This window comes from Capsicum annuum, chromosome 2 (genome assembly GCF_002878395.1).
Source record: "Capsicum annuum cultivar UCD-10X-F1 chromosome 2, UCD10Xv1.1, whole genome shotgun sequence".
In the NCBI taxonomy this organism is placed as follows: Eukaryota; Viridiplantae; Streptophyta; class Magnoliopsida; order Solanales; family Solanaceae; genus Capsicum; species Capsicum annuum.
Window position 1 is genome coordinate 55,930,232 of NC_061112.1, and position 12,971 is coordinate 55,943,202.

The 12,971-nt window shown below is 41.8% G+C and overlaps 2 non-coding genes and 1 pseudogene across 2 annotated transcripts; all 3 read right to left on the bottom strand.

Moving 5' to 3' along the window:
• Positions 1-2,068: 2,068 nt before the first annotated feature.
• LOC124896494 lies at positions 2,069-2,224 on the bottom strand (annotated as a pseudogene).
• Positions 2,225-6,885: 4,661 nt separating this feature from the next.
• On the bottom strand, positions 6,886-10,271 carry LOC124896466. The gene has a single exon (XR_007052828.1). It is a non-coding gene; the product is annotated as a 28S ribosomal RNA (ribosomal RNA).
• A 228-nt stretch (positions 10,272-10,499) lies between these two features.
• Positions 10,500-10,654, bottom strand: LOC124896451. The gene has a single exon (XR_007052814.1). It is a non-coding gene; the product is annotated as a 5.8S ribosomal RNA (ribosomal RNA).
• Between the last annotated feature and the right edge of the window lie 2,317 nt (positions 10,655-12,971).

Sequence of the window (12,971 nt, forward strand, 5' to 3'; positions counted from 1 at the left end):
CACGGTACTTGTTTCTATCGTTCTCTCGCCTGTGTTTAGCCTTGGATGAAATTCACCACCTGATTTGGGATGCATTCCCAAATAACCCAACTTGTTAATAACGTCTTATGATATGACAGGTTCCAGACACAACGGGGCTCTCACCCTCTCTGGCGCCCCTTCCTGGGGACTTAGGCCTGGTTTGCCACTGAGGACACTTCTCTAGACTACAATTTGGATGATGAAGTCGCCCGATTCAAAGGTTGGGCTATTCTTGGTTCGCTCGTCATTACTAATGAAATCCTTGTAAGTTTCTTTTCTTTCGCTTATTGATATGCTTAAAATTAGTGGGTAATCTCGCCTGACCTGGGGTCACAGTTGGAGCAACTAAGCACGATAGGGTCCTAGAGTCCAGATATACGATGGGCTATAGCCATGACAACAAAGAGAGTTGATTTACAACCACCACTTGCCGTGATGTCCATTGATGTGGACTCATATTTAGGCCAGCCACGAGCTCAGGCGTATGAGAGGCCAGTATCTGATAACACTCAAACTAACCTCTCTAATGAGAATGTAAGTGATCGTTGTCAATATAAAACCCAACTAGGTTAGGGTCGAATCCCATAGGGAATATGGTGTGAACGTAAGTCGTTTGAGATTTAATCAACTGATAGTTGGATGTTTTCAAGAAAAGGTTTTTTTTAGTTTAACAAGTAATTGTTGGTTACTTTAGATTCAGTGTTCGTAATCAAGAGTTTATAAAAAAAATCAGAATTATGTTCACTTGGGGTTTTGGTACTTGACAGATGCTACTAGTGGTTCAATATTCTCAAGGTAGGTAGGTCAACAAGTTATCTTTATTGAAGTTATGCTTAAATGTCTCTTGACCTACCTAAGTATTTAATTACCTAATCCTCTCACACATAGGGAATTTATATTCACTGCCTAGATTTTACCTCAGGTTAACCAACCTTGTTACAACGCTGATTATTAAATGGAGTATTTTCAAGTCCCTATTGATAATTCACTTCCTACTATATTTGATTTCTTTCTCAAGCAAATCAAAGAAGGTGGTATCTATTATTTGCAACCAACAGACAATAATTAGAATATCAAAATCATCAAGGAGTCCTACCACCTTTCGAATCTTGAACACTCAACACCTTATCAAGACCTAACCCTAGATCTCATAATCCAGGTTAAAGAAATTTAGCCGCTGATGATGTAATAATAGAAACACCTAGATGAATTCATGCTTTGAAAGATAAACTTACCACAAGATGAATAGAAACTAGAAATTCTCAGATTAACTCACAAAGGAAATCCCAAAATAATGAATATAATCTCTTCAAAGTAATTTCTTTCTCAAGCCAAGAAATTAAAGAGAGAGAAAATCAAAGTATATTGCTCAAAACTCAAGGTCTGGAACTCCTAAGAAAACCATAAACAAGGCTTTAAATAGTTCACCCTAATTATGGAAACAAAATAAAACAATTCAGAAATTCTTTGGATTAGGTGATGCCATTTGTGATAGCCTATCAGGAGGTCGACGACTTATCACAAATATCGGTAACTTTCTTTATGATTTGGTGCTTGCTTCCTACCGCTAACGACAAAAAGTGATGCCCTATCAGCTTCTTGATGACCTATCAAAAACTATCATCAAATCTCTTCTTCAGTTCTTATGTGCTGCCTTAGGTTGATGACATTATTGACGGCTTATCAGATCCTTGACGACCTATCTTAAAATTTTGTCACAGCTTTCAATCTTAGGCTAATTCTCTATCTTTGGCTGACGATGAATCTGATAGCTTATCACAACGCTGATGAATTATCAGAAATATTGTCAGCCACACTTTTGCCTCTATTTACTTCTGATTTCAACTCCTTTGCTTCCATTGTTGTTGGTTCTTCTGCAAAACCAAACATAAACCAATCAAAAACGACAAAAGTTTCTTAAGACTTCACAATTATTCTTATTTAAAAGCCTTAAATGTGTTATCATTAGCTCACATATCAGTATTCGCCCCGCGATGATAGTGCGCCAGGTGATTTAGGAATGATGCGATGGGGGCGATGCAATGCAAGATGCCCAGAGAGATGTGCCCTCGGTCTAATGGCTTTGGGAAAAACCTACGTTCAAAGACTCGATAATTCACGATATTCTGAAATTCACACCAAGTATCGCACTTCACTACATTCTTCATCAATGCGAGAGCTGAGATATCTATTGTCGAGAGTCATTTTTGTTTACAAAAGAAGCACAGGTCCCCCCGACACTTGCTATGTATGGGGCATGAGTGGCAGACTATCAATTTTAGTATTTCTTGGTGCTTTTTGCATCGAGGGGGAGGCGCTCGTGCTGAGGTCTGAAGCACCCTGTCCGTGAGGATTCACCAGGTATTAAACACGTTTGCAGGTTGTTCTGCTGTGCAGGTTTTGACAATGATCCTTTCGTAGGTTCACCTATGAAAACCTCGTTACGACTTCTCTTTTCTCTAAATGATAAGGTTCATTTGACTTCTCATGACATCATGGGCTGCGAACCACCAACGTCAACGCGATTTGAACATTTCACCGTATCATTCAATCGGTAGGAGCATCGGGTGGTGTATGCAATGGTTAGGGAAGTCTTCAACGCAAGCTGATGAGTGGCGCTTACTAGGAAATCTTTGTTGAAGACCAACAACGTATCCCATCACGATGAAATTTCAAAGATTACCCAGGCCTGTCAGCCAAGGCTATAAACTTGATGAATACATCAAAGTATCACGCGTAAGGCCCAGAATATCTAAGGGCATCAAAGACCTGTTATTGCCTCAAACTTTCATGGCCTAAAATACCGTAGTCCCTCTAAGATACTGGCTGCGAAGGGATACCTCTGCAAAGCTAGTTAGCAGGCTGAGGTCTCATTCGTTAATAGAATTAACCAGATAAATTGCTCCTCCAACTAAGAAAGACCATGCACCACTACCCATAGAATCAAGAAAGAGCTCTCATTCTGTCATTCCTTACTATGTTTGGACCTGGTAAGTTTCCCTGGGATGAGTCAAATTAAGCTGTAGGCTCCACTCCTAGTGGTGCCCTTCCGTTAATTCCTTTAAGTTTTAGCCTTGCGACCATACTCCCTTTGGAACCCAAGAACTTTGATTTCTTGTAAGGTATCGGCGGAGTCCTAAAAGCAACATCTGCTGATCCCTGGTCAACATCATTTATGGTTGAGACTAGGATGGTATCTGATTATTTTTGAGCCCCCAAATTTTGTTCTTGATTAATGAAAACATTCTTGGTAAATACTTTCGCATTTGTTCGTCTTTCATAAATCCAAGAATTTTACCTCTAACTCCAAAATATGAATTCCCTCGACTGTCCCTATTAATTATTACTCCGATTCCAGAGGCCAACATAATAGGACTGAAATTCTATAATTTTATCCCATGCTAGTGTATACATAGCGTAGGCTTGCTTTGAGCACTCTAATTTTTTCAAAGTAACAGCACCGCAGCACGACCTTACCAGTTAAGGCCAGGAGCATTCACCGACAGAAGGGATGAGATGACTGATGCACACCATAGACAGACCAGCCGACCCATCCCAAAGTCCAACTACGAGCTTTTTAACCGCAAAAACTTAAATATACGTTATTAGAGATGGAATTACTGCGGGTAAAGGCACCAAACTTTCCCTCTAATGGATCCTTGTTAAGGGATTTAGATTGTACTCATTCCAATTACCAAACTCATTGAGCCCGGTATTGTAACTCATTGTCACTACCTCCTCGTGTCAGGATTGGGTAATTTGAGCGTCTGCAGCCTTTCTTGGATGTGGTAGCCATTTCTTAGGCCCCCTCTCCAGAATCGAACCCTAATTTACCATCACCTATCACCATCATGGTAGGCCACCATCCTACCATAAAAAGTTGATAGGGTAAAAATTTGAATAATGCATCGACGGCATGATGGCCGTCTGATCCATCGAGTTATCATGAATTATCACAACAATGGGTAGAGACCACATCGACCTTTTATCTAATAAATGCATCCCTTCCAGAATTTGGGGTTTGTTTCAAGTATTAGCTCTATAATTACTATGGTTATCCGATTAGTAGTTACCTTCAAACAAACTATAACTGATTTAATGAGCCATTCGCAGTTTCATAGTCTAAATTTTTTTATACTTACACATGCATGGCTTAATATTTGAGACAAGAATATGACTAATGGAAGGATCAACCAGGTAGCATTACTCATAGACGTCGGTATCGCATGAGCCCGGCCTGCCTGAAAGTGCGCGGATGGGTTCAAGGCAAGCGCGACCATCGTTTGCAAGGAGCATCATATATGGCAGATAGGAGCCGATGAAGACCCCATGCCCACTCCATATATCGCATTCGAGAATCTCGACCGCCACTCATAGACTATAATATCGCATGACGAAGAGAGGAAAACGTGGGACACGGTGACAACCTTTTGTTTTACCCCACGCATGAAATGCAAGAGGCGAAAGGCGATCGATAAAACTTGATAATGCCTTGGCATTAGGTATGTAGCACAGGAAACAGACTTTAAGCAAGCCTAAATTGCACTTGCCTCATGACTGAGATGGCAGGTAGGTCAGGACTTCACTGCTCCAGTAGGGATCTAACCTAACCGCACATGCCGAACATGACTCACGCACCATGCATCCAAATGCTTCCTAGATATATGCCCATCACCGACCCTAACGCCCAGCAATATATGTCGTGCACTGCTGCCCATGCAGATGTTGCAAGGATAAAGTAAGTTTGTCTTGATACAATAGCCCACCCTTGGGGAGAGTAGAGGTGATGAAGCCGTGTTGAGGCTAGTGCACGAGTGCCACCCATGTCGGCCACCAGCGCTTTATGCAGATTTGGCTCGGCCCCATGCATACAACACTTGGAGCTTGCCCCGAGAGGAGCATCCAGAACTCGCCGTATGCACAAAAGCACCGCCTCATCCGAAATCAAGCGGCAATAGCCCTGTTGTGGATGACGCCACTGATAGCAGTCACGAGCACATAATAAAGTGTGGTCGACGTTGTTCACGGGCACCGGTTGCTCGCATGGACTAGCCATGCATGCTGTCATATACCCACACTGCACCCCGACATGCCCTGTGAGCGCCTATTCCAACTAGCGACAGTTACCTTGAAGTGCCTTCAACTCCTCTACCCCCTTATATACGTTTAAAAAAATCCAAGTGATAGAAGTAGACATGATTTTTCTAGAGAATCATACTAGACATGTATGGACCAGAACTACACGTTTTGATGTAATACTGAGCCAATGCTCTCACAAAAGAGTCACATAATTTGTAAATGATAATTTTCATTATGAAAATATTTTTTTCAAATATTATTTATGAAAATTAAAAAAATAAATAAAAATATAAAAAATATTTTAAAAATAGAAAAACAATAGAAAATTATTCCCAACGCATGAAGTAACCTTAAATCAATAATTGAGTGCATATTTGTACTTATAACGTAACGATATAAAATATCAAAATTTAAGGATACTAAATAAAATATTTAAAAAAATATAAAAATAATGTGGGGGCATTAGTAAAATCGTTCAGAATGCAGCAGATAAGTAACAACCCAAGACATGCATATTAGAATGAAGTAACCTTAAACCAATAATTGAGTGAATATGTATAAGTTTAACGTAACAATATAAAATATCAAAATTTAAGGATATTCAATATAAAAATTGAAAAAATATAAATAACGTGGGGGACATTAGGAAAACCGCCTAGAATGAAATTGATAAGTAACAACCCCAAAAGATGCATATTAGAATGACCTTATACCAATAATTGAGTGCATATTTGATATTAAAATTTAAATATTTAAGGATTAAATAAAAAATTGAAAAACAAAACTCAGAGACATTACAAAAATTTCCCTTACATATGAGGTAATATTGAAATATCGTTAAAAAAAATACTTAGAGCATGTATTTAACGAAAGGAGTATGCAACGGTGAGGATGATGATGGATGAATGTTATGAATATATTTGGATGATCAAACCTAGGTTTACGCTCTTTTGATTTTTACACGGTGCCTTCACCATACCCATGGTGTCCTAGTGTCTTGATGCGCTCGCGACGGGTGTACGAGCACTCGGGTGCCTAGCACATAGTTTCTAGCTTAGGATACATGGGTGCCATGGTGCGTGGCGACTTGGTTCCATGGTGCGCGGTGCCATGGTGCCTTGGTACTATGGTGCGCGGTGCCTTGGTTCTATGGTGCGCGATGCCGTGGTGCGCCGGTGCCATGGTGCCATGGTGTGTGGTACCTTGGTGCCATGGTGTGTGCCATGGTACGCGGTACCATGGTGCCTTAGCACCATGGTGCCATGGAGTGCGGTGCCGTGGTGCCTTGGTTCCATGGATCATGGTGCATGGTGCCGTGGTGCCTTGGTGCAACCAACTCGACAAAGACACCACTATGGTAGGATAATATAGCTCCTTCGGCATTCTCTTCATGGCACATGACGACACTTGTTTTTCACGCTGTCGATTTCGCTGGACATCGGAGCCCGGGTCATTGGACATGTCTCTAGGATTGCACTTGATGGTCACCTAAACCTCTAATTACGATATGCCTCCATGCACCGACATTGGCCTCGCAACGCATCACTGGGCTCTTGAGCCGCACTTTACATCCTAAAAAACCGCTAATTGTTATGCCATAGTTTTGCGTGAAATTCCACTTGATATCATACTTAACCATTTAGAATGAAACGCACGTGACACTTAAAAAACAAGCGGTGAACTAGGGTGAGGTGAACTCTTAACACTTAGTGGGATTTTCCAAATACGGATGCACAAACCTCCTTTGGAGATGGACGGAAAAATGATTGGATTGGAGGGAGAGGGACGAACAGGAGCGACAAAGGACTGAATCTTAATGGATCATTACAGCAAGGCCACTCTTTCACTTACAATACCCTGTCACGTATTTAAGTCTTCTACAAAGGATTCTACCCGCTGTTTGATGGAAATTGTACTTCAAGACAACCACTGTGACCCTTTCGCCGCGATGGCTTAGGCAACGACACGTGCCCTTGGGGGCCGAGGCCCCTACTATGGATCAAAAAGTGGACGGCAGATGCATGCATCACTTCAAGCCCTAATTCTTACTTTGAGGCGTTCAGTCATTATCCAGCACACGGTAGCTTCGCACCACTGGCTTTTCAGGCAATCAAGATGACCAATTATGTGAATCAACAGTTCCTCTTACACTTGGTTGAATTACTATTGTGACACTATCATCAGTAGGGTAATACTAACCTATCTCACAATGGTCTAAACCCAGCTCACGTTCCCTATTGGTGGGTGAACAATCCAACACTTGGTGAGTTCTGCTTCACAATGATAGGAAGAGCCGACATCTAAGGATAAAAAGGAAATGTCGCTATGAATTCTTAGCTGCCACAAACCAGTTATCCCTGTGGTAACTTTTCTAATATCTCTAGCTTCAAATTTTGAAGGTCTAAAGAATCATTAGGACATGATTTCATGATTCATATTCACACTGGAACTCAGAATCAAAAGAGCTTTTACGCTTCTATCTCACACGAGATTTCTGTTCTCGTTGAGCTCATCTTAGGATACCTATGTTATCTTTTAACAGATGTGCCTCCCTAGCCAAACTCCCCACTTAACAATGTCATCTACCCAGATTGGCCTACAGAGCAAGCCTTGGGTACAAAAAGAGGGGCAATGCCCCACTTTAGATTCACGGAATAAGTAAAATAACATTAAAAGTAGAGGTATTTCACTTTTGCCTATCGGATCCCACTTATACTACACCTCTTGAGTCATTTCACAAAGTTGGACTAGAGTCAAGCTCAACAGGGTCTTCTTTCCCCACTTATTCTGCCAAACCCATTCCCTTGGCCGTGGTTTTGCTGGATAGTACATAGGGATAGTGGAAAGTCGATAATCCATTCATGCGCGTCACCAATTAGATAAAGAGGCATTTGGCTACCTTAAGTGAGTCATAGTTACTCTTGCCGTTTACCCGTACTTGTTTGAATTTCTTCACTTTGACATTCAGAGAACTGGGGCAGAAATCACATTGCATGAACATCCGTTGGGACCATTGCAATGATTTATTTTCATTAAACACTCGGATTTCCCTTGTTCATACCAGTTCTGAGTTGGCTGTTCGACGCACGGAGAAGGCCCCCGAAGGAACCGTTCCTAGTCCGTCCCCCGACCGGCCCGTGGTGACCCATTCTCGCCGCAGAAGCAGCTTTAGTAGTCCACTAACAGCCGATGGGTTCAGGACTGGGACCCTCGTTCCTATTCTTCAGAGCCAATTCTTTTTCCAAAGTTACAGATCTATTTTGCCGACTACCCTTGCCTATATTATTCCATCGACCAGAGGTTGTTTACCTTGGAGACCTGATGCGGTTACGAGTATGACCAGGGGTGGAAGACATTCAGTCCTCCAGATTTTCAAGGGCCACTAGGAGCGCACCGGACATTACATGACGTGTGGTGCTCTTCCAGTCACTAGACCCTACCTCCGACTAAACCGATTTCAGGGTTGGCAGGATATTAAATAGAAAAGATAACTCTTCCCGAGGCTCCCACCGACATCTCCAAACTTTCTAACATTGCCTTCGACCACTACGTCCTGGTTTAGGAATTTTAATCCGAATCCCTTTTGGAGTACGCACAAAATGCGCTATCTATCAGGGTTTCCCCGACCCTTAGGATAGACTAACCCATGTGCAAGTGTTGTTAACATGGAACCTTTCCGCTCTTTGGCATTCAGAGTTCTCATTTGAATATTTTCTACTACCACCATGATTTGCACTGACAACCACTAGCACTTGGGCTCGCACCTAAGGTTTTGCAGCGACTGCCGCACCTTTCTAATTATCAGGGCCTGGCACTTACCCCTATGATCGGGTGTAGGTCACGTGCTTAAACGCCATCTATTTTTGGGTCTAGTTGATTCTACAGGTGAGTTGTTTCACACTCCTTGGAGGATTTTGACTTACATAAACACTGTCCTACTGTCTTAATCGACCACCACCCTTTGTGGGATCCAGATTAGCATAAAGTTTTGCATCGTAACCCGGCTTCCGTTTCATCACGCATCGCCGGTTCTACTAATAAAAAATGGCCTACTTAGAGCTCTTGATACCTAGGTGCGGCTCAACAAAGCATCTACGCCGTCCTACCTATTTTAAGTTTGAGAATAAGTCGAATGCATTGCGCCCCTGAGGCCTCTAATTATTGGCTTTACCTAAGAGAACTCTCACGCGAGCTCCAGCTATCCTGAATGAAAATTAAGAGGGAACCAGCTACTAGACGGTTTGATTAGACTTTCACCCCTATACTCAAGTAAGATAAAAAATTTGCACGTCAGTATCGCTGCGGTTCTCTACCAGAATTTCCTCTGGCTTTGCCCCGCTCAGGTATAGTTTACCATATTTCAGGTCCCGACAGGTATGCTCACACTCGAACCCTTCTTAGAATATCAAGGTCGGTTGATGGTGCATTCCTTTGAGGGATCCCACCAATCAACTTCCTTAAGCCTTACGGGTTTACTCGCTCATTGACTCGCACACATGGCAGACTCCTTAATCCGTGTTTTAAGACGGGTCGAATGGGGAACCTACAGGCCAGTGTCCGAAATACAAAAATTCTGAAGCATAGTAGAGGTACGCACTACCTTCCATAATTGAGGAGACGACGTTCCACGATCGTATTGAGAGCCTGGGCTTTTGCAATGCCCCAAATTGATGTTGGTCCATGCCCTAAGTCGATGGGCAGATCAGCTTATCGCCGTTCCATATCTGACCGGGGCTCATCACTGACCCTCATCCACTTTCCTCCCAATAATTTCAAGCATTCTTTGAATCTCTTTTCAAAGTCCTTTTCACTTTCCCTTGCGGTACTTGTTTGCTATCGATCTCTCACCCGTATTTAGCCTTAGACAAAATTCATCGCTTGATTTGGGATGCATTGCCAAACAAACCGACTGGTAGATACCTCATGGTGCGATAGGGTCTAGGCATAATGGGGCCCTTACCATCTCTGACGCCCATTTCCAGGGGACTTGGGCCCGGTTCGCCACTGAGGACGCTTCTCCAGACTATAATTCAGACGATAGAGATGCTCGATTCTAAGGCTGCGCTATTCTCTTTTTGCTCACTCTTACTAAGGGAATCCTTGTAAGTTTCTTTTTCTTAGCTTATTGATATGCTTAAACTCAACGGGTAATCTTGCCTGACATGGGGTTGCTATCGGAGCGCCTAAGCGCAATAAGGTCCTGGAGTCCGGACGCACAATGGGCTGTACCACAACAACGAAGAGAGTTAAGTTACAACCACCACTTGCCGCAACATCCATCGATGTGGACTCGTATTTAGTCTAGCCGTGAGCTCGACGTGCATGGGAGGCTGGTATCCACCCCGCAATGACAGCATACCCTGTGATTGAGGGGCGATGCAAGGGGGTGACGCGATGCGTGACAACCAGGCGACGTGCCCTTAGCCTAATGGCTTTGGGTGCAACTTGCATTCAAAGACTCGATGGTTCACGGGATTCTGCAATTCACACTAAGTATCATATTTTGCTATATTCTTTATCGATGCGAGAGTCGAAATATCCGTTGCCAAAAGTCATTTTAATTTACAAAAGAAGCACAGGCCCCCAGATGCACACTGTGGACAAGGCGCGAGGGGAAGGTTATCATTAACAACTCCAAAACATGCATATTAGAATGACCTTAAACCAATAATTGAGTGAGTATTCGATATTTAAATTTAAATATTTAAGGATTAAATAAAAAAAATTGGGGACATTACAAAAACTTCCTTAACATATGAGGTAATATTAAAATATCATTAAAAAATACTTAGAGTATGTATTTAATGAAAAGAGTATGCAACCGTGATGATGATAATGGATGAACATTATGAATATATTCGGATGATCGAACCTAGGTTTACGCTCTTTTGATTTTTGCATGGTGCCTTCACCATGCCCATGGTGTCATGGTGCCTTGATACACTTGCGGTGGGTGCACGGGCGCACGGTTGCCAAGCACACAGTTCCTAGCTTAGGATTCATGGGTGTCATGGTGCACGATGCCTTGGTGCCATAGTGCCTTGGTACCTTGGTGCGTGGTGCCTTGGTACTATGTTACGTGGTGCCATGGTGCATGGTGCCTTGGTGCTATGGTGTGCAGTGCCATGGTGTCATGGTACGCAGTACCTTGGTACCATGGTTCCATGGCGTCGTGGCGCCATTGTGCCATGGTGTCATGAAGCCTTGGTGCCTTGGCGCCATGGTACCTTGGTTCCATGGCGCTATGGTTCACGGTACCATGGTGCCTTGGTGATACCAACTCGACAAAGACACCACCATGGTAGGTGGGACAGGGGCTTTTTCTTTTTTGCAACACCACTGCTTGACAGTCACACGACACTATGCAACTTCAGCCATAACATACACTACACAGACTAAGTGTATTAGATTATCTTTGTGGAAACAAAAAGCACACAACAATATACTGGAACCGCATCCCCAACCTTTATATTTCACTCAAAATTACAAAGGAAATATTACAGGAATTGTACAAAGGAATACAACACTCTTACTTATTGCTTTTTACAATTTCCAGTAGCACTTAAATAGACTGCACATGGGCAGTTACAATAGTTACAACCTACGACACCTGGCAACATGTCATTGGACATGGCTGCATACTTATCACATGACTCAATATCCTGATCTAAGCGTTCAAATACATTTTGAAAATAACACATGTTTACAATATTCAAAATTCAAACTTAGTAACTGCCCCATGTGACTAGCACATAGGTAGCCTTGCCCACTTAGCCAATTTCTCCAATGTTCAACACTTATCCAATTTCCAGCTTTTTAAACACTTGATCATTTCATCTTTGTCTTGCCCTACTTCTCAGCCATGCCTCGCCTAACCAGAAGTATGATATGCCAGTGTCATGTTATTGCCTACGCCTGTGCTATGACGCTGTCCACGCCATGTTGTTGTATCAATGATAACACTCAAATTGCCCCTCTCTTACGAGAGAGTAAGCGGTCGTTGTCAAATATATAACCCAACTAGGTTGGGGTCGAATCCCATAGAGAATATAGTGCTAATTAAGTTGTATGCAGATTAGTTAAGTTTTAATCATTTGTTTCTGTAAAATAAATAGGAGGGATTTGGTTCAAATCACAAATTAATGGTTTCAGTTTAACAAGATGCAATATGTGTAGTAGTATCCAAATTCAGAGAAATAGCAAGCTAGGGTTATGTCCACCTTGTAGTTTTCAATACATTCTAACTATGGGCTTTACGAATTCATACTTGCATCGTGTTTATAAAGAAACGTATTGTATTTAACAACATAATCCTAGTGTTTCTCAACCATCAAGGACTAATTCACTTTATTTCTCTTGAATCAAAAGTCTTTACCAAAAACAATACGAAATCTCCAAGTAGTTAATCCTGTTAAGGCATTAACTTATAAAATAGGGGTCGGTAATCCTATTTTCTTGTCACTACTCTCTTTTTCGAACATCAACCTTTATTTCAAACAAGTTGCGTTTTAAGACATATCTTCTATGTTTGTAACCATGAGAATTCAAGATAAGCGAAGAGAGTATGATGTAAACAAATCAATGCATAATGAATTCAAAACCCAAAGTGATAGATTGTATTCTACAAGGCTTCCATAACCCTAACTAATAAACTTAGCTACTCATGAATAAAACGAAAAGCATCATAAATATATTCATCATACCAAAAACTAGAAGACGATATTGGTGTGTGAATAGTGAAACAAGAGATGAACATTTTTCTCTCTCCACCCTAAGCCATTATTCCCTTCTCAAAATACTACAGAATAATTCAATAATGAATAAAAATTCAGCAATTAAGTCTTTTAATAATCTCTTCTCTCATAATTTCC